The 22,818-nt window shown below is 41.5% G+C and overlaps 1 protein-coding gene across 6 annotated transcripts in view; it reads right to left on the bottom strand.

The window, feature by feature from the left end:
- Positions 1-22,508, bottom strand: part of PAM (peptidylglycine alpha-amidating monooxygenase) — a 126,511-nt gene extending 104,003 nt beyond the window's left edge. For 4 of the 6 annotated variants that reach the window (XM_080972425.1, XM_080972429.1, XM_080972427.1 and 1 more), the window contains exon 1: positions 22,361-22,508. The gene's annotated coding sequence lies outside the window, so the exon portion shown is untranslated. Of the gene's footprint in view, positions 1-2,443; positions 2,554-22,360 lie in introns of those variants that run through there. The other 2 variants (XM_080972430.1, XM_080972426.1) reach the window with 2 other exon arrangements.
- Positions 22,509-22,818: the final 310 nt, after the last annotated feature.

Below are 22,818 nucleotides of genomic sequence, written 5' to 3'. Positions count from 1 at the left end.
AAGTTGGCACAGACCAAGCAAAATACAACTTAGCTGAACATCACTCAAATGTAGTGTTTGAAACTCAGATATATAAGCTAGGTGCCAAATGGCTCCTTCAACCAGGGTTACAGTTGCCAAAACAAAATGCCTAGTTGCCATTTTGAGGCCTGACAGCTCAAAAGTCACATTTTTCAATACAACTTTTTGGTTCCTGAAATTCATTCTGACTGCGCAGATAAAACATAACAGAATTCTACAGTATGTGTTTCTAGTGTGTGAAAACAGTCAAGATCCAAGGATCTCCAAGCACATATCTCCAATACCTCCAGATAGTGGAGGTGCCATCCTGATGCCCAGGTATCTTTGCTTGGTCACAAATGGCCAATAGCCAGGTGCAGAATGCGCCTGGCACCTGGTGAATTTTGAACGCTGCTCACATGTCACAGAGAGTAGAGCCATTGAAATAAATGAATTTAAGTTACTTAACTCCGCTGATTTCATTGGGTCTACTCCAAGTATAACTAACATTGGATAAGTGTACAAGCTGACAAATGTAAGTTCTTTCAGTTTTACCCATAGCACCTGGTATTACGTGCCAGCTCTGATTTAATTCTCTATCCCTGCCAGTCACCATTATGAACACCTACACATAGCCAACATAATGTGCAGAACTGATAAAAACTGACACTTCAAGCAGGGAATGGTTTAAGAAAAAAAGTATTTATTATTTTTTTTAAACTTCCTGGGATTTATTTGTATGAAGTGCACTACACAAATACCTTAAATACAAGCATATGTAAGAACTGATGTAGCAACTTATTTGGTGTGCAACCACCTCCCTTACAGTATGTGTAGACTTCCTGGCATTTCTGTGACATTTAAAGCTTAAAATCTGTAGTAGGTTAAGAATCAGTTCCTTAAGTCTTTCAAAGATAATTTGAAAAAGACCTTTTTCCACAGAGCTAAAGAATCAGTAGGCAGATGAGCGAGGAACCTTAATTGATTTTAAAGACTAAACATCTCCCTCTTAGTAATAAATCTATTAGAAATAAGACAGATGCTGTGAAAGGTTTTTTTATTTTTAATGAGGCAGTCGAAGATTTAATCTATGTCCACGCTAACAAGCTCTAGAATGAAAAGCAACCCTAACCCATCTGTGTGCTTTGTTTTGAAAGATGAATAACGCTGAAGCTAATGTTAAAGCCACAGTATTTGAAGCATAAGCTGCAAAGGCTTCCCTTTCTGACTATCACTTAATTGATACAACCTTGGTAATCAGTCTTAAAAATACCTGGGGAAATGTCTGATTTTAGCATTATATTAGTCACATTATATTATTTTTTCTCAGCAAGTTTCTTTCATCGTTAGAGCTATGGCAAAATATAAAGTTTTGAAACAAAGAGTCTTATGACACTTTAAGTCCAACTTAACGTTATTGAGGGATAAGATTTCACAAACTAGAGCCCACTTGCTCAGATGCCCCAAGGATTATTTTCAGATATCTAAAAACACAGAGGGTAAACAATGTGATCAGGATGACCATGAAATGGCAAAAGTATTAGTAGGCCCGGAACATTTCTACCATGAACCCAAACATCTACAAGATAATAACCAACTTATCCTTCAACAGTCACTGTGATAATGTTCTCTTTCTAGCCAAAACATACTAATTATTGTAAGCACCTTTAATGGGAGAAAAAAAACAGAATTCCAACTAAGATCAAAATGAATATGATTGAATCTGCTTCATACACTCTTGCTGCAATTTTCTGAGATTCTAAATTTTTTATTAACCACAGACAAATATGAAGCCACCGTTTACTGTCACTATATAATCATCAGTACTGTGTCATATTTGTGTGTCTTCATCCATGATTCCTCCACCACCACCCAAAGTTCTAAAAACAATTTAGACATAATTTTCAGTGAAATGACCATCATCTAAAGTAGGCCAATGAGAGAAGGTTGAGCGAGAGAGCTTTCCCTGAAATTGAATTGAGATTTAAACCAGCAACTTGTGGCTCATAATTAATACCTCTTGGCGGCTGTGCTGCATCAGCTTCCCACCCCTCCCACAATGAACTCTGCACATCTGTAAATATCAGCAAAGTACATTTGAAGTTAGGATAATAATATACTTTTATTTATACACAATATATTCTATAGAAAGGGATGTTATATTTCATTTTCATATAAGCTGAAGCCCTTGATTTAGGGAGTACAGTACATTACTCAAGGCGACACCTACTGTCTTAAAGTGAATAGTTCATACAGAGAATGCTCATTTATTTTTCTACCGAAAGGAAAAAAGCCACACTGGACTTCCCAGACCTTTGTTTTAGGCTTACTCTCCTACTTATTTTTTAGTTGCTTGTACAAGGCTTTTGAAAGATAGGGTAAGCCCTTTCCTTCAGAGCACATTGTGATTTTAAAGTCATTTGATATGAAGTAAAGCACTTACCTGTTGCACCTATACGTTTCACACAACAGTAAGCAGAAGAGCGTTTTGGAAAGGGCTTATGATTTTTCCGAAAGGGTGAATCATCTTCACGTAGATGCTGTGAATAACCCCTGTTATGCATACTGACATCATCAGGAAAGGCTTGGAGGCAGAGGATACCATGGTAACCAAGCAATGTGCTGAGGGACAGAAGCCTTTAATTGCTTTAACAACTTCCCAGGGCTCTGGCTACTGGGTTTCGATTTGCTAAGTAGGAAATGAAGGTTGTCAGAAATGCAGTGAATGCGACACCAATTTGAGAGAGCTCAATGAATCCAGAATCTATTAATTCAGATGTGACTTTTAACAACAACAAGTGTCATCGCCCAAATCCATTGCTGATATCCTCCTGACATCTTCAAGTTCTGTGTAACATGCAAGCCAAATAATGGTACTGTTGGGGGCAGAAATGTTGTAAGGGTTCCTCAATTGCGTTTTCTATTAGGCCAATCTGTGTTGTTATTTGCACGCAAACAAGGGAAGGGGGAGTTGTTACTATGTGGAGGGCTTCAAAAACAAAAATGAACTGGACACTGATTTGTGAACAACACGAAAAAGAAAAACTCATTTAGAGGTTGTGCGTTGTAAAGCAGACTGCAAAATGCTATTTATTTGCTTTATTATCATTAATTCAGAGGTCACATGTTAGTAAATTAGGATGCAAAAGACTGTATTTGCTACATTATTATTTATCTTTCCACCTAACTGTTGCCTTGTGTGTATGGCAATACATCACTTAAAGGACAAAGCTCAAGGTAATGAGGGAGAAATGTGAAATGACACAGTAACATGATCAAGAGGAACCTGTATAGTAAGATTTATGAAGCAAAAATTTCTACAAGATCTCCTGTCAGTCATGTACCACAACAAAGGATTTTTCTTATGTCGAGACTTCCTTTGTTATGCCAAGATTTGAGCCATAGAGTATTTCGGGAATTATATCTGGAGATACCAGCATGTCTTCTTTAAGAAAACATGCACAGGTATGCCCAGTTCTTTTGGAAAAGGTATCTTCTGCAGCTGATTTTTAACATGCAGGAGCATGATTTCAAATCAAAGTCATATTCAGAGCATAAAAAACCCAAACACTATTTTATGAACCATTCCTCTGGTGCCGAAACTGCTCTGTGTTATGATTGCTCATGTATAAATGCATGCAAACAGTAACTAAAGTTTACCACCCAGTCTGGCTGCAAACAGCATACCTATCATATACGGTAGATGCTCTGCAGTTTAACCTCTTGGTGACTGCTCAGATACTGTGCTTAAGGATACCAACCATCTGGCAAGCAGTTTGAGAGAGGCTGGAAAAGGAATACATACACACCCAAGACAGAATTAGATAAAGGCTGAATATATGAACAGGAACACAACCTGGAGGCTGGGTTATCTGAAATGCAGTTCATTAGTGGTAAAGATGCAACACTTTTTGGAACAGATATAGGATATGGTGTGGCAAGCTTGGAAAAGATGGTCAAAAGTGGTGGGCTCTGGGGTTGCAGCGCTCATCTCGCTTTATTGGCTGAGGGAGCCGGCGTACAGCTTCCGGGTCATGTGGCCACCATGACTAAGCCACTTCTGGCGAACCAGAGCAGCGCACGGAAACACCGTTTACCTTCCCGCCAGAGCGGTACCTATTTATCTACTTGCACTTTGACGTGCTTTCGAACTGCTAGGTTGACAGGAGCAGGGACCGAGCAACGGGAGCTCACCCCATTGCGGGGATTCGAACTGCCGACCTTCTGATCGGCAAGTCCTAGGCTCTGTGGTTTAACCCACAGCGCCACCCACATCAGTTCTGTGTTAGAAACACTAAAATTAGCCAGTGGTCATGGAGGATTCCTCTTCCTTGAGTAGAAAAACTGTCCACTATTGCATGACCAACATTTTACATTGATACAAATACTGCTGTCATTTTACGTAAGCAACGGATTTATCAAAGCTTTTGAAACTTAAATATATATTATACATTAACCAGAAGGAACAACAGATGCAAACACATATGTTATTTATTAAACAAATTCTTTTTCATGACCAGCAAAGAGTACATTTTCTTTCAGTGTGGTGTAGTGGTTAAGAGCGGTAGTCTCATAATCTGGGGAACCGGGTTCGCGTCTCCACTCCTCCACATGCAGCTGCTGGGTGACCTTGGGGGCCAGTCACACTTCTTTGAAGTCTCTCAGCCCCACTGACCTCACAGAGTGTTTGTTGTGGGGGAGGAAGGGAAGGGAGAATGTTAGCCGCTTTGAGACTCCTTAAAGGGAGTGAAAGGCGGGATATCAAATCCAAACTCTTCTTCTTCTTCTTCTTCTTCTTCTTCTTCTTCTTCTTCTTCTTCATCTTTCAAGATGTTAGACAATAGAATCTTATATAGAGAGATGACCATCTGGGCTGTGAGTCCTGGAAAACCTGCTCTCTGCCTTGCAGGCTTTTCCCACCACCTGAGGGGGCAGGTCCCTGCCTGACTCCAGTTACAAAAGCTGAGGCTGCTGAACAAACACTTGGGCTGGGGTATTGGGGGGGCAGTGGGGGGGGGCACGCATCTGCTGCTGTTGTTGATGTTATTTTTTGTATCTTTATTTTTGATCTTTAGTTTTATATTTGTTGTGTACTTTTTGATGTTTTATTTATTATGACTACTTTTGTTACGTTGTAATTATGTATTTTTTCCATGTTGAAAAATGCCTTGAGCATGGTTTGAACTATAGAAAGGTGCCATACAAATAAAACTGTGTAGTAGTCATAGACTCTAAGTACCTATTTAGTTCCAACTCTATAGCTGCTGCAGCAGCATTCCATAACTTCAGCCACAAGTCAGTAGCACGGCTGTTTAATTGGATCAATTATGCTCTCTATAAATTGACTACAATAGTTACTGTAATAAGCAGCTCTCTCTATATATATTACCGATAATTAACTACTTTTTCTTTCTCCCAAAAGAATTTTAAGTGGAAAGATTACATCAAACTAACGAAGGGAATGATTTTTTTAAAGAATCTATCCATTTCAATAGCAATCATAAGTCACCCAAACTTGTGTTTAGAACATATATCTCAACAACTCTTTGTGGAGAAGTGTAAAATCAGAAGGTGCTACAATAGTCATTGTCATTGTTTTATTATTGTGAACCTTAAGGGATATGCAAGAACAGGCTTATTGACAACTGGTTGGTTAGATTTTGAATGTTAAACTTTCAACAGAATAAGGCAACATTTGGGAGAAAGGTAATTGGTGTTTTTTGGAATATGTGTATTTCATTACAGTTGCTTCTGATATATGCATATACTTTGCACTGATAGGAAAACTAGCTGTCATCTGCATGCTCATGTTAGTTTTAAGTTGACCCTTTGGTACTGATAAAAGCTCCAAATCAAAGTGTGTCTTCTCTTCCTTTAACTTCTTGATGTCAAACTCTGTTTGATAATGAAAAACGGCTATAATTTCCTCCAAACTATAAAACATTAAAGCAACTAAACCACACAGAGAAGTGATCTTTAATACTATACCAATGGTCAAAATTATACAAACAGAAAACACCCCATTGACTACCCCAGTCAGAATTACTGAGACTGTTGCCATTTGGTGACCAGTGTCTTTCAAACATTGTGCTGCAGGTTTTGATAAGGATCCAAGTGACTGGGATGCACATTATGACAGCTTCTCACAAGCTACTGCAAAGAGGTGTCCTCTTACTTGCCTTGGGCAAAAGCAGCTTTGGAGACAACAGATCGAAAATGAACTGCTCCATTGCAGGGTGAGAGAGCAACTGAAGCCGTGGCTGGGCAATTTGCTTGCAAACACCAATCTAGGTGAGAGATGAGAAAACTTGCGCTTGGAAGTGATGTCCAGTCATAGGTCACCAGCAAAAAGTGCTTGCTCCTTTCTTTTAGAGGGGAATGCGGAGGGGAAGGGGTGGTTGATTACAGTGTTTCATAAAGCTAACAAGCAAATAATCCCTAGTTGCACATAAACATGGGCATGGATCCTTCCAACATTATGAATTTCAGACCAGAAGCGGCCATAAATGATATCCTGCAAATGAATATTCTAAGTCCTCAAAGGTAACAAGCTGTTCTTATTAAGTCCTCAAATATAAATAAAGCAGCTTCATTCTTAAAGAACAGTACCTTCCAAGGAGCACACAGATAACGCTTTGACGCAAGAACAAAGAATAAAAGTTCTAGCATTACGTATGAGATAATCTAAAAACTAAATGCTAATCACATGCTATTAGAAGACAGGTTGGCAAGCAGTGACAGTATTGTTATTGCATTAATAGTCCCAAATGCATAAACCAGAATAAAGGAAGAGTTGTGTGCTCAAGCATGTGTATACGCACACTTTCCCCCAGCCCAGCTTGTTTTATGATTCTCTGATATAAATTAACAATATGTATTACCATAGATAGGAATTAATGAGTTTTCAGTATTGTGCAATTAACTTTAATTGGGAAAATTATATATTCCTGTTTTGGTAGCCAACTGGAAAGATGAATATGCATGCTTTTCATAAGTAAGAGCAAATACATTGGTTTGGTACAGAGATATGAATTAACTTATGACTCACTCTTTTAAAAATTGCATATAATTAATTAGCATGCTACACAAAACAGAGTATACAAGACTTTATTTTTCTACCCTCTATGCAGCCAAATAGGTATTCCTAAGAACACTAAGTGCTACAACCACTAGACCAAGAAAGCCAACAAGTATAAAACACTTGTGACAAAAAGTACTTGCTGAACGAGCTATTGGCCAAAGGTTTAGGAAGCTGCTGTATCATATGCAAGTCCCTTCAAACATGTATTTATTCCATCTATTTTCCTATAGTGCCTTCAAGACTATATAGGCTTCTCAAGGCAGCTTACATTAACATAGACCTGTGTAAAATGTTACTAGTCTTACAGCATTGTCTTCATCCCAAGCTTTAAAAGGCGGGCAAAATTACCATTTATTTTACAACTTACAAACTCTTTAAGACATGTAATTCACAAGCTTTATTTCAGCCTTTCAAAATGCATGCAGTCAGTTTCGCCCCTCAACACTACCAGTCTAGAACAACAACATGGTTCTCTAGAAGCCTCCAATATCCAAAATTCATGAAAGTCCTCCCCCCAAAAATCATATACTCAGGTCCAAACAGCATTATACTAAGGTAGAATTTACTTATCCAAATCTGCAATTTCAAGCAGGTATCTTGCCTAGCTCTAACCTGGGACCAGACAAGGAGTCCTCAGAGGATGAAACAGTTACCGCAGAGGTCAAGGACTTTGAGGAGCAAGCAGGGAACCCATGCTGAGGATCCCCTTCAAGAGCCCTCTAGGGAGAGGTCTGGTGAAGAACCCTTGGAGCTGTCAGAGGAGGAGGTAGAACCACCCTGTCCCCAAGGTCAATGCTAAAGAGCAACAACATAGCATGCATCGATGGATCCAGAGTAGTTGCACAGCTCATGAGTAAGAGATCACCTGATGAGTAAGGAATCTGAAACATTTTCACTACCAGCAGGTGAGTCAAGGGATGGTCTAGAAGGCCAGAGTATAAGGTATCCTTCTTGAACTTTCAGTTGGTGGAAACCATACCAGTTTCTGGCTCCTGGTGGTAGGGCCTCCTCCTCCTTGCTGTGCAGTATCTAAATAGAACTTCCTAGGTCACATTGACTAACCTCTGTTGCCTGACCTTGTCTATGGCTCACATTTTGGACCTAGAATGTTTATCTGTGCTTTATTTTTGTTTATTTGGACTGTGTTGCACCTGTAAACCTGCCGCAGCTGGAGAGTATTTTTCTAAGAGGGTTATATATCTGAAGACTGAGAACTTAGCTCTAGAGGGCACCTACTAGAGTTTGATAATAGCAAGATTGCAGGGGACAGTGCTGCTCAAGTGTCTGTTCAAGCAGCACAAGTAATATACTGTGAGGAAGTCGCACCTCTTTAATGAGGTACCAACTTGCTCGTAACACAATCCAGAAATAGAACTGTAACTGGATTATCACCGAAGATGAGGTGCAGACTGTACCACGTGTTCCTTAAATGTCCCGGGATAAATTCTAGGGCAGAACCTCTAAGGACATCTGAACATATTCTCAACTCTTGTTGCGATGCTGTTTATATTTCTGTTTCTTTTAAAATGGAAACTGCAAATCAGGTTATTCAAGTATAGGTGCAGAACTGGCCAAAACTAACAAAATGAATTTCAACAGGGACAGGCAGGAAGAACCAGCTGCACAAATATAAGATGGAGGGCAGCTGGCTTGCCAGTCGTAGGTGTGAAAAGGATCTAGGGGCCTTAGTAGACTACAAGCTTAACATGAGTGTGATAGTGTGATGCAGCAGCAACAACAAAAAAAGCTAACGCTATTCTAAGTTGCATCAACGAAAGTGTTCAAATCAGGGAAGTCCCAGTCCCAGTCTATTTGGCTTTGGTCAGACCACACCTGGAGTACTACGTCCAGTTCTGGGCACCACAATCTAAGAAGAATATTGACATGCTAGAATGTGTGCAAAGGAAGGAGACCAAGATGATAAAGGTCTAGAAACCAAGCCTTATGAGGAGCAGTTGAGGAAATGTGGTATGCTTAGCCTAGTACAGAGGGGACTGAGAGAAGATATGAAAGTCAACTTCAAATATCTTAAGAACTGTCACATGGAGAATGGAGCAAGCTTTTTTTCTCCTGCTCCGGAGGCTAGGACTTAAACCAATGAATTCAAGTTACAAGAAAGGAGATTCTGACTAAACATCAGGAAGCCCTTTCTGACAGTAAGAACTGTTTGGCAGTGGAACAGACTCCCATAAGAGGTGGTGGACTCTCCTTTCTTGGAAGTTTTTAAACAGAGGTTGGATGGCCATCTGTCATGTATGATCTAGTTGAGATTCCTGCATTGCAGGTGTTTGGACCAGATGAGCCTCAGAGTCCCTTCCAACTCTAAATTCTACCATTTGATGATTTTATGATTCTAAGAACAAATGCACAGATATATCCACTTCAATTTTACTAAAATAAGTAAACTGCTGCAGAGGCAACAGTACTAACTAGTCTCAGATATTTTCTAAGCAGCTAAGGATATTTGAATAAAGAAGCAACATTGCTGCATAGCATTGGTATCAACCCAGAAGTGTTTTCTGACATTTGGAGTGAATTTTCTTGGAGTGAATTTCAGAAACAGCAGGAAGAAGGCTTCAGGCAAAACCTTATCTCAACTTTTCTCTATTAATACCCACAAAGTCAGTATAATCTGCATATGCTGTATCTGGCAGGCATTCTATGCTCTGTTGCACATAGTTAAAAGTAAGCCAAAGTGCCAATTCTCAATTTTACTCAGTAGGAATGCAAGCATAATGTATGTGCCCTGTCTTTCTTTCCATCTCCAGCAGTTTCTAGGACTGAGCTTTGAAGTTGCTCTAACAGATTTGGCACCTCCAGTATGGAAGTAAGCATTCAAAACAGCATTCTCCCATACATGCCCATTGTTATTAAGAATAGAAAACAAGCGAATTATTCAGACTTTAGGACTGGGAAGAAATTACTCTATTTACATGAAAGGTCTCTTTAAACATTCATCAAATGCAAACTATGAATGTTAAGATCACAACCCTACTTTTAATTACAGCCATGAGGTAAGAGTTACATTCCTCCTGAAGCCAACTAACTGTCAGCAAGTCCCAAATGGCTGCTCAAATGCAATTTTCAGGCACTTCTTCACATTAGGCCAGAGGTGAAGAATCTCTAAGCCAGCACAGTTCTGTCCAGAACCTTTTGGCCAAACCACACCCAACTGCCCTTCAACCGATGCCGTGCATGATGTCAGGTGTGAGGCTGATAAAGACATGGCCAGGCCAAAGGGGGTTTTGCAAGCACCCCCAAAGCCCCTTGCACAGTACTTTGCAAGCCCTGACAATCAGCTGCTCATCACGGTTTGTAAAATGGGATGCCATTGCCTACACAGTTTGACTTCCAAGCACGTAGGCAAAACTGGGCAATCCAACATCATTGTCATGTTACGTGAGTTACAGGTGGGCAGTCCTGAGGGGAAGGAGGATCCGTGTATGTAGAAGATAAAGATCAGGCCTGCTGGCCAGGTCCAGTTCGCCTTCCTGACGCTAGGCCTCCATATGCACCCCACACAGTGTTCCTTGCTGGCACCAATCTACAACGTCCTCCAGTACTGTTGCCTGGCTGGAAGATAACCACAGGGGTAGATTTTAGTAATATGGCACCCTGAGTAAGGATATTTGGCACACACACACACCGCCTATATATTTTTTATTTTCATAATAAGTCATTTTTATTTTGCAAGGCGTGAGGAAATGTTGCAGAAATCTGGGGCTTTTGTAGGGGTGGGTTGCAGCCCACTGTACACATCACTCATCACTTGGTCCCCAGAAGGTTGCTCACTAGGAAATGCAGCATTTGGTGCAAAAAATGGACCCCCAGCCTCAAGAATTGCATCAACAACAGCAAAACATCAGCCATATATGGGTGACGATAACTCATCACAATTAAACAAATGCCTGGGGGAAAGTGTATGGTTTTAATCTGTCGTAACCCTGCTTGATTTTTTTTTAATGCACAATATATTACAACAAACTATGTTAACATGAGAAATGTGGTTATTGCAACTAAGAATACACCGCCCTTCAATTCAATAATGCCTGAGGCATTTTGAAATAAATATAAAACACACTAGAAAATACCAAGCTACTGAATAATCAGAGTAAAAGCAAGAGTAAAATCAAATGAGTGGACTCTTTATAAAGTTTGTGAAAATAAAAAGGTCCCTTTCCACTAAAATGTATTAGGAAATATACACAATCTCATCCTTATACATGAAAATGAGCTCATTTAAAGATACAGTGGTACCTCGGGTTAAGTACTTAATTCGTTCCGGAGGTCCGTTCTTAACCTGAAATTGTTCTTAACCTGAAGCACCACTTTAGCTAAGGGGGCCTCCTGCTGCCGCCGCGCCGCCTGAGCACGATTTCTGTTCTCATCCTGAAGCAAAGTTCTTAACCTGAAGCATGATTTCTGGGTTAGCGGAGTCCGTAACCTGAAGCGTATGTAACCTGAGGCACCACTGCATATTGATTCAAATTTGTCAGGACCTTCTTGAGCCCAATAAAGGTTTGTAGGGACTGGATCTGACCCACACTATGAGTTAGCTACTACTTCTCTACAGGTACAGATAAAAAGATAGAAGATACAATGGGGGGAAATTCTGTCACTACTCTTGAGTTATTTGAATAAAGGGTGGAACAAAATATATAATGTATGTATCTGATCAAACAGTACTGGAACAGCCACCTGCCCAGCAATTGTCTAGGTTGGAGAATCTCAATTATCCACAAACAGGTTTTACAGCTGAAATGCTTTATTATGCTACTGTCATTATTATTTTGTTGTTGTTGTTCTTCCCTAAAGTACAGACCATTTTGTCTGCTCCCTCTACCAAAGGAAACTAGCATTTTTCACAATAGAATTTCAAAATTTATTCCACCCCCGTGTTCACAGAAAATGGCATATGACTAGATGGTCAGGTTTTTTTATGCAACTGCTTGGAAGACCCTGCCCCCATTGTTAGAAACTCATGATATAGAAGCTAGGTGCCAAATGGCTCCTTCAACCAGAGTTAAAGTTGCCAAAACAAAATGCCTAGTTGCCATTTTGGGGCCAGGCAGCTCAAAAGTCGTATTTTTCAATACGACTTTTTGGTTCCTGAAATTCATTCTGATTGTGTAGATAAAATATAACAGATAAAATTCTACAGGCTGTGTTTCTAGTGTCCAAAATCAGGCAAGATCCAAGGATCCCCAGGCATGCACCCCTAGATGGTGGAGATGCCAGGTGTCATCCTGGCACCCGGGCATCTTCACTTAGTTACAAGTGGCTGATAACCAGGTACAAAATGCCCCTGGCGCCTGGCAAATTTCAAACGTTACCCAAAACGGTGATGACTTAAGCAGCCTGCTCAAGGGATCTGACCTTTCCAAAAGTTTCTTAACTGGAATGGAAAACAAAAATCTCCTCACTCTAGACTAGGGTTTCTCACCTGTGACCCTGCAGTTGTTGCTGGACTTCCAACTCCCAACCAACCCAGCCAACACAACTGATGGTGAAGGATGCCAAGGGCTGAAGTCCAACAACATCTGTGGAACCACAGGTTGAGCATTCGTGTTCTATACTTAGCAACTTCCAGAATTTAATACAAATGTAGACAGTCATTTTCTTCCTCAGAGCAACATGCAGAGATCACTGGGAAGCAGGCCACATGCAGGTGGTTTAACCAGAATTGACAGTGAGAATGGCCATACACATGCACCACCATGTAAAACCATGTTCCCTCCAGCCTTCCCAATAGCGATTCTGATGGGAGTACAGAACACAGAGTGCAGCAACAGTCTATATATGCATCACTGTGTACAAGGATCATGAAACAGGTTATTAGCATTTGTTTGGGAAACACAAACGGTAGAGAAAATTTAGAAGGATAGCCAGAGTTGAAAAACAGTTGAGAAACAGCAAAATACTTACCCTACAAGGCCAACAAGTATGTGCTTAGTCATTATGATCACATCCCAATATTAGCAGAAGAGATATATAATCTCAATAGACAAATACTGCAGTTAAAGCAAAATTCTGAAGATTAGTGTCTGCACCTGAATATAGCACAATACCCACATGAATTTTATTGCTTGTAAACACTGGTCCCAGTAACACACAAGTAATTTTTCCTTGTCAAGAACCAGCCTTCCATTTTGAAGCTGACTTGATATATAATATCTAACAAATACTAAGCATTCATAGTTAAGAAAAAAGAAATGTACAATTACAGATTTACTTGGTCATAAGGCAATATGGTCCACCATTGAAGCATCCAGACAAATATCAAGACAGGTTCAAGAGATATGGGAGATCCCCTACTTGATTTTTTTAATTTGCTAGATATCATGAAATATTCAACTGACAGGGTTATACCTTTGTAGGAGTAAACCTTAAGCCACAGGTCTGTACTGTGCACCCCTGCCTTGAAGGACTATGTCTCCCAATATCAACTGACCCGGACCCTGCACTAATTATTTGAGGTCCTTCTTCATGTGCCTCTTCCACAAGAGATTTAAAGCATGGCAACACAAGAATTGGCCTTTTCTGTGTAGGCTCCCCATTTGTGAAATGGTCTCCCCGGGAGCGCTTGTCTGATGCATTACATAGCTTTAGGCGCCAGGCAAAACCATTCCTCTTCTCCCAGGTCTTTGTTTAATTAGCCAATCTATGGCCTTTTAAACTGGGAGTTGGGGGAGATTGTTTTGTTTATCATGTTATGTATTTTTGTGTTTTTATACTGTAAACCGCCCTGTCAGGGATGGTAGGAGTCGTAGTACAGCAACATCCAGAGGGTTATAAATTTCTTCAAGGAAAAGCAGTACAAATAAAGTTGTTGTGTAAACTGGAAAGAGAACACAATAGCTGCTTTTACAAATAGTCCTGCAAAGTTTTAAACATGTATTGGAAAACAAACTATGCACAGAAACTGCTTCCAGCAAGAAATGCCATCTAACTTATACTAAAGAGTTTATAGTAAAAAAAGTTTTATTATAAGTAGTTTATAATAATATCCATATATTGTTTCAATGGTTGGTTTGCTGTACTTTTATTCCACCTTTCGTTGTATTAACATGTTGTATGTTCAATAGGCTGCTCACTGCTTTGGAGGCCTAGGAGGCCTAAAAAAGCAATATATAAATAAAGCATATCATTAAACCTAACAACAGCAAGGATATTCTTGCCATAAAGTTGTGATTTCATGCAAAGCTATGATTAGACTAACATGGTAATAGCCGCAAGAAAGAGATAAAACTAGGAGTCGTCAACTGAGGAGGGGAAACTAACGGGTTCAGGGATTTGCTTCCACATGACAGCTGACTGGTACACAAGCAACAAAGGTTTGATAAAAAGGGTAGGGTGAGCTGAAGATTTAAAAATCTAATCTAAAATTTGGCAAATGATAAAGAAGTCTGATGCATTTTAGAACAAAGCTAGTAAGATTTTTGAGAAATCCATATCTGGTGCTGCTTTCCATAGTCTCAGCACCAGAATTGCAGAGTCAAGTGAGATTTTTATACAGAACCACATACGGCACATATTCTGTATTAAACACTAATACCTGCAACTTTAGAGGTTTTTTTAAAAGTCAAACTTCAAACTCTCAAAGGATTCAGATGTTCAGTATACTAGATTTTTAAAACATGAGACCAGTCTAGTTTTGTTACCACTTGACCTCCTAGTATGTCAATATAACATGTGAGGGGAGTTCCTTTGTAGAACATAGCTTCACACACATTCATCCCATGCATATTTTAAGGTACTGGATGCATGTTGAGCAACTCCGTTAGCCATATAAAATGGAACTTGACAAGAGCTCCAGGGGTTGAAAGATAACTGCCTCTCCACCTGTCTGGAGCATGTAATATTTAAGTCACAGCATTTCTTCTTGTAAGTACTTTCCCCGTCCTCAAACTGACATCAGATTGGCAGAAATAATCAGATGCTGCAAGGCTGACAGCTGACTGAAGTTGTACACCCTTGCACATCAGAAGCAAGAACACTACCCCAGGGCAAGCAAAGACTAGCAACAATGCCAGGCCAGCAACAGATTTACACAGCTGGATACCTACACAGATCACTCCACTCTCTAATTATTGTCTTACCTTTTGTTTTAGAGACAGTAAAATATTCAGTAAACTGAAGAAAAACAAATCATACTTATTGTGCATAAAGCACTTGAGAAACAGCGAAATATGGTAAAACACTTTTTATGAGACTTAAAAGCCTAGCAAGCAGCAACTGACAGCCTTGGGCCAAACCTAGTCCCAAATGCTAATACAGTGGTACCTCAGGTTATGAACTTAATTCATTCTGGAGGTCTGTTCTTAACCCAAAACTGTTCTTAACCTGAGGTGTGCTTTCGCTAACGGGGCCTCCCGCTGCTGCCGCACCATCACCACACGATTTCCATTCTCATCCTGGGGCAAAGTTCTCAACCCAAGGTACTATTTCCGGGTTAGCAGAGTTTGTAACCCCAAGCGTTTGTAACCCGAAACGCTTGTAACCCGAGGTACCACTGTACTGAGGAAGAAGGGGAATGGAGGAAGCAGCTGTTATAACAGAGCTTGCTAGCAGGATCTTAAGAGGAAAGGCTGGTGCCTCCTTAAAGTCTCCTTCCAGCAAAACTAGCTGATGACTAAGGAATGAGTTGTTTGAAATATTGCTGCCTTTCTAGTTACATACTGTTCTGAGCAGACCTAATTGTTCACATAACAGAGCAGGTTAAATTAGGGTGTCACAATAATTCAGTCAGGGATGCATAACAATACAAGCACCTGTTCATTGTTAAAGGATGAGCTCAGCTGAGGCGGGTACAGTAGGGCCTCCTTGACTGGCCCTGCACCGGCTCGCAATTCAACCCTCCTCAATCTATTAAGGTATCTTCATTTCCTCAAGGACTCAAAGTTAGGGGGAAAGAGGATGAGCAGGCAGAAAAGGCCTCCCTAAAGTCTGGAAGCTGCTGGCAGATGTTATGGCTGCAAATGTGCTTCAGTTCCTGCAATGGACCCATCTGGATTGTATCCCAACCCACAAGCCTTAGGAAGAAGAAGAAAATTATACTCTTCATGTCACTTGCATTTGGCTGTTTCAATCCCCCCCTCCCCCCGCTGCTATATTCCCCTGCTCCCCAATATGAGCCTATTTTGACTTTCTTAAGGCTTAAGAAAGGGAGGGGATAGCAGGAAAGGAAGCTGCACTCTCTCCCTATCCTAGTTAGTCTCTCTTTGCATCTCGGATGGTGGTGAAGTAAATTGGTAAAGCTCACAAAACCATGAGGATTTTCTGAACATGCCTAGCCACCAAAAACTTCCCTCAATGAGGATTTTCTGAACATGCCTAGCCACCAAAAACTTCCCTCAATGTTTTCTGAATACTCTTAGGCTATACTCACCAAATCCCAACGGGATTGTGAGATAATCACAGTAGTGCTTGGCCATCCTGAGATTAAATTACTTTACAATAATTAAACCAGGCATGTGGAACTTGCAGCCCTCCATATGCTATTAAAACTCCAATCCCATCTGTGCCAAACAGGTATGAATGCAGCTGTAGTCCAACATCTGGAAGGCCACAGGTTCCAAATACCTGAAATAAACCTTTCAAAAATGAGTAACTAATTGCTCAGAATACAGAAGCCTTCAGAGCCAAAACTTCCAGACAGAAAATGTGCAGCAAATGAAGATTTAATGACCTCAGAATTAGGCACTTCATTATTAGTTTTGCTCTGATGTCAGAGAGGTCTTGCAGAGCTGGCCACAGTTAAGGTATAACGAAACAACTTTGTAATATCTATATTACATTTGCTTTCAAACTAAAGTTCCTTAACACAGTCTGTTTTAAAGTGTGTGTTGTGGAATGCAGATTTTATAACACTGTGGCACTCAGTTCTAAGCGTTTAATACTAAACAGAAGTCTTATAGACCTATTAGCACATATTTATGAAAATGCTAGCATGGCCTAAGAGAATCTGCTTAAACTCAAGGTGACCTGCTTAGCCAATAGGTCGAATTCATCATCTTGATTAACAGGGATGCTAATAATGCTAGCCAAAGTCAATGGTAAGGGTGTATATTATATTATGCAAACTATCAGCTTAAAAAAAGTCATAGATAAGAAGCTAGGATTCCAGTTTAGAATGCCAAGCCCAAAACAAAAAACACCCAAGTATTAGAAAAACTGTAGCAGACAATAGTAAAACTAATTGAATTTGATGAAATTTTTATTCCAACCACCACCAATGGGCACAAAATCTTTGTCAAATAAAGAGTATTCATAGAGAATAAGTTACATATCAAGGGGTCCAAAATGGTTGTCTGTGCTTCTAATAAAATCAGGAAGGCCAATCGGCAGGTTCCTGCCCCCACTTCCCAGGAAACCCCTTACGGGAAACAGGTAGGGAGTGCTCAGATGCAATAACCAAGAACGCCCTCCCATCCACCTTCCTATTAGCACGGATGTAGAAAAAGATCTGTATGCTCTAGTTAGTTTGGTTGCTCTGAAGCACAGTGCACTAGGCACTTCTTCTCCAAGTAGCCAAATAATTGCCCAGTCAGTCTTTCCCACAGGAAAGCATTGCGAGGCATTTGCTAGTCCAAGCTATGGCATGACATACTGGATAATGAACTCTCAGTTTTCCTCCCAATCTTGGAGCTGAGAGAAGACAGGGACTGATGTCCAAACATTGGGAGGATGAGGCTCCCCCTCCAACCTCTACAGCTTCCAACTTGGAAAGAAGACCGGTTACTTGTAATGCTCACACAAGGGTGGTAGGATACTCTTTGTGACTTTATGCTGGTTAGTAACAAATTTAATATACAGATAATTAAACCTTTATGAAACATATGGCATTACTCATAATAGGAGAACTCTGAAATACTTCAAATGTACTGTTTCCAAAGAAAGGAAGAGAAGTTGAGCTATGGCAATTCTTGGTGGACAGCACCCACCGGAGTTCAGGAAAGCATTGTAAATTCAAAAGTAGATCTGCCAGAATCAGCTAATGAGTCAGATAACATTTCTTCTCAGTGAAAGGCTGCAGGCTTTCTAAGCAGTCTATTACTCCCTCTGCCTTGCAGCTTACTAACTGTACTTCTCCTGCTCATGCCAGAGCAACGGTTCAGAGGAGAAAGCAAACAGGCACATAAAACACACAAGACCCAGATTATGTAGGAAATGGCCCACCAAATACAGTTGCTATCTGAAAGATGTTTCATGGTCTGCCAAATAGATTCATAGCTAATGGAGGAGCAGCATTATATGGCCAGTAATTTCATGTTAAAATGCTTTAGATTGCAAATGAGAATAGATAGATTTGTTGTTATACTCTCCCTGAGGAAGAGTTTATTTTTGCGAAAGGTGTGCACAGATTTAAGAATAACATGTTGCCATTTTCGGCAATCCTGGATTATTATTTCCTGTTGTATGCTAGCGCTGTTGCCTCTTTTTTGCTCTACATGAACTGAGCGAGATAATGTCCCAGCATGAACGAACAAACAATAAAGAGCTCCCATGACAACTTGGATTTGGAAATGTCTCAAGAAAGGCAGAAAATGCCCAGTCCACAGCAAAGCTGTGCTGAGCACCTTATTCAAGCCTTCTGAATACCTTTCTCCCCAAACACTTATTTAGGATCCAAAAACCACAAAAGCCTATTGCTCTACTCCTTTTAGTGCAGCCAGCTGACCAATTCCAATATTCCACATTTAAGACTTTTAATTCCCAGGTACCTTACTCTCTACCAGTCCACTGTCCCAACTGAAAGGCTCATAGGTTCACACCTGACTCATAATAAATTCTGAAATATCATCAGCTTTCCTGTGAATCTCCTTCCATTCCCCTCAGTACTAAGTCAATGCTGGCAAACTGGACATCAAAGCAGCCCAATCAGTGGTAAGGCAATCACATTCATAACCATTTTGATAATTGCTTCATACAAAGCAGCTACCCATATGGAATATGGTTCAGGTTTTGTGGGAAGTTTTGACATTTTGGAAGTAATGTAAGTTTTACCACTACCAGAACTTTCATCTGTCTATATTCTATAGTGATGTACTCTACAGTGCTTTGGAAAGTGTAAGAGAATAGGTTCCTGCCCAATGAGTTTACAGTGTATAATTCAATACAGGAGAAAACACAGGTAAAGAGGAAAATGGAAGTACGAGTGAACAGAGGAGAATACATGTTTATTCCAGTTCCAGATACTATCCAATTCTACTACAGTTTTCCACTAATTAGACAGATTTATTTTATGGTACCTATTTAATCTTACTCAAAGATTTATAATCTCTGAGATTAAAAATAAATAAATCTGTGGGTCATATAAAACCAGAACAAATCACCCTAATCTTAAGTGCTCCAAGAGGTCAACACGAACACTAAACACTAATATATATGCTTAATATTGATGAGCACTACTTATCAAAGAGGAACCATATATTCACCATTCTTCCTGAAACCATAACTTATATTGAGAAGTTACCATTTCAGTAGTGCAGTGAAATTTGTGAAGTTGTATTCTAAAACATTCCATAGAACTTTGATAAAAATAAGTAAAATCTTGCCCTATTATCAGTAACTGTTAGCAAGCCTGTGACTTCTCTACTCTTCTGCAACCTGTTAAAATGGGGGGGGGGGCGGAGAGAGAGAGAGAGAGAAGAGACTAGCACCTTGTGTGAGAAAGAAGCTAATTGTGAAGGTAGTATAAATTCCTGTTATTCTCCAATTCTAAAACACTTTTAAGTTCAATTAGCCTAGGAGTAGGTAATGTTCAGTCCAGGAGATTAATATGAGTCAATATTGCTTAGGCCTCAATCCTAACCCTTCAGTATGAGTAAGCTTCTTTGACTTCAATGGGACTAACTTTTGGGTAGATTTGTGCTGTGAGTCTCTTAAACACAAAAGCTTGGCTTGATCAAACATTTTAAAATTAGAAACTAATTGTTCAGTACTAGCATGGTTTCAGTTGCTCTTCATTTCCAATTTTTCAACCCTGATGTGGTTAGTAGCACACCGATCAAAAATGGAAAAAGAGTCTGCATGTTTGCAGAATTAAGACCACAGTTATTTGTATACACATGAAGGCAATAGATTTAAAGGGATTTTGTATATTTGCCTAGAGGCCAAGCTCTCTCTCTCCCTCCCACACACCTACCCCTCAGCAGCTTATACTTGTCAAGGTTTCAATGAACATTAATTGCAAAAGTAGTCCCCAGCGTGGCCTGAAACCAAACACACTGCAGTTCTGATAAATTGAAAGTGGCATATTAAGAAGCATTTTATCATAGATCACTGAGTCTGACACTACTGGGGTCAGCATCTAAATTCAACTGTACCCCCAACAAAGGTGGGTCTGCAGCACCCACTCTCATTTATTTTGTTTAGAGTTCAGCTGTACTTAAGAGACAGAGAAAGAAAGATTAAGAAAAGTGAGGTGACAAAAACAGTAACAAGTAGGTGAGGGCGATGAAGAGAAAAAGGAGGGATGTACTTAGCAAAAATAAAGCAAAGTGGTACCATGTTAGAAGCTGGAGTAAAATCATGTTCTGGCTCTGGAAAGATTTAACCCTCAAGTTACCACACCCTATTGTATTTAAGCCTAAATACATGTAACTGAAATAACTGCACATTATTCCTGTCAGCACCCCTGCTTCCACTCCCCTGCTTCTGCTGTTGTGACTTTTAGACTGCAAGCTCCTTGGGGCAGAAAGCAGTTTTCTTGTATCCTGTAAAGCAGAAGCGGTTGACCCATGCCCTCCCCAATGTTGCTGAACTACAATGACTGTAGCCAGCATGGCCAATGGTCAGAAATAATGCAAGCTGTAACAACTGGAGGACCAGAGGCAATCTGCCCCTGCCATAAAGCACCATGCACAACAATGGTGCACTTCAATAAATAATAGGAGTGATAGTTTATGAAGACTACTGAGGTAGATGATGAAAGTCACATACATTACTTCCCCACAGGTTGATAATATTTGTGCAATTTAGTTAAGATAGCTGTTATGGTGCATTTGTAGATTGAAGGCTCTCTTCGGATAGCATTCTTTGCAAAAACTAACAAGCATGCCCTGTGTATAATGAAATACACTCCAAAGCGTCCAGCAGCCTTTTAGTCTTTTGAGCAGCAGCAGCGGTTTTAGGATTAATCGGAGGCGGCATGGGAAACTTTGAAAAGAAAAGCACAGCCTTTCACTTCCCGGCTTCCTTACCAAATTGTGGGGGAAAGGAGAGAAACACTCATACTGTGAGCAATAACGCTGGTCCTCCTGTCTCTTCAGTGGGTCGGAAATAACGGATTAAATCTTAATGCGTGAAGTCAGAAACTTCAAAAAAATAAAGAAAACATAGAAGACCGCGTAGTGGATGGATAGCGAAAAGGGACAGCTGAGTGTATGCAAGCGATAAACCCCTACGAAGAAGAAGAAAAAGAGGGGGGTTGTTGTCTACTGAAGAGATCTTTAACTCCCTCGCCAGCAGCTACCAAAAAACGGATTATTATTTCCCAAGGGAAACCGCTTTTCTTTGCCCGATGAGGCAGCAGACGCTCTCTCCTCCTGGTCCAGACACAATATCTTTAAAAGCATCTCCCGAAACAACCATAACCACCAGACAGGACAGGAGGAGGAAATGGAGCAGCAACATGGGCAAAACAAATAAACCCGCCTTGAATCTCCGAGGAAGCTGCCAGCTCTTTGGCGGCCTCCGAGCGGGTCGCCCCTCTTTTCGCCCAGACCCGATCCTGACGATCCCAAGTTGGGCTCCAGCCAGCCACCTCCGGACGGGCACCGTCCAAGGAAGGCACCGCGGGGCGGGAAAGCGGCGGGGAGAGGAAGGGGAAAAAGTTGCTCAACAGCAAAACAAGAAGCTGCAGCTACAGCAGCGGGAGCAGCAGCAACCGCCGAGATCCCTCCCTCTCTGCCGGGGAAAAGCAGGCGAGGAAAAGCACACGCAGCAGCGCGCACGCCGCCGCCGAAAGCGGAGGGAAGGCGGGCAGAGGCAGGTGCCCAGCTGGGACCCCCACACACTCGGCGGGAGTCCAGGAGGGAAGAAGGGAAACGAAGTCGGCGGAGTTGCTGGCGAGCGGACAGCGCGGGGCGACCCCTCGCTGAGGAGAAATGTGCCCCGACGGGGGCGGCGGGAGCGTCCGCCCGCCCGCCCGTCCGCCCTGGCCAGGCGACGGAAACAACTTGCCTTCCTCCTCCCCTCAGCGACTCCGACGGCGAGGGTGGTCGAAGCCCCCTTTTTCCCCGTGCCCTTTCCCCCCACTCCACCCCGGCTACTCACCCGCGCTCCGAAGGCCGCTCGCCTCAAGTGTTGTCCGGCGACCACGGCTGAGGCTCTTTTTTCCCCCCTCACCGACTCGCCCAAGCGGCCGCGGCTGCCTTGCTGACGCCGAGAGGAGCTAGAGGAGCCTCGGCCCGCCCCCGTCCCTCCCCCGGAGCCCGCCAGGCCCGCCCTCCCGCCCTCCCACAGCCCGCGCGCGAAGCTCCGCCTCACGAAGAAAAAAAAAAAACCACCCCAAAACGCGAGGCGGCCCAGGCGCCGCGAGCGGAGGAAGCTTTTGTTTTGATCAGGCGCGCCAGGCTTGGAAGCCTGACAGGAAAAAAGCCCCCGTGGGCGGCAGAAAGGCGGCGAGCTCCGAGGAGGCCTTTCCCCCCTCCTTTCCCCCTCCTTTTATTTTATTTTTTTGCGGTGGAGGGAGATAAGTGCACACAGTAGGGCAAAGGCTGCGGCGTCGGCGT

This window comes from Podarcis pityusensis (assembly GCF_964106645.2).
Source record: "Podarcis pityusensis genome assembly, chromosome: 11".
NCBI lineage: Eukaryota > Metazoa > Chordata > Lepidosauria > Squamata > Lacertidae > Podarcis > Podarcis pityusensis.
The sequence above is the reverse complement of the archived record's forward strand: the minus strand, read 5'-3'. Positions and strand labels throughout refer to the sequence as shown.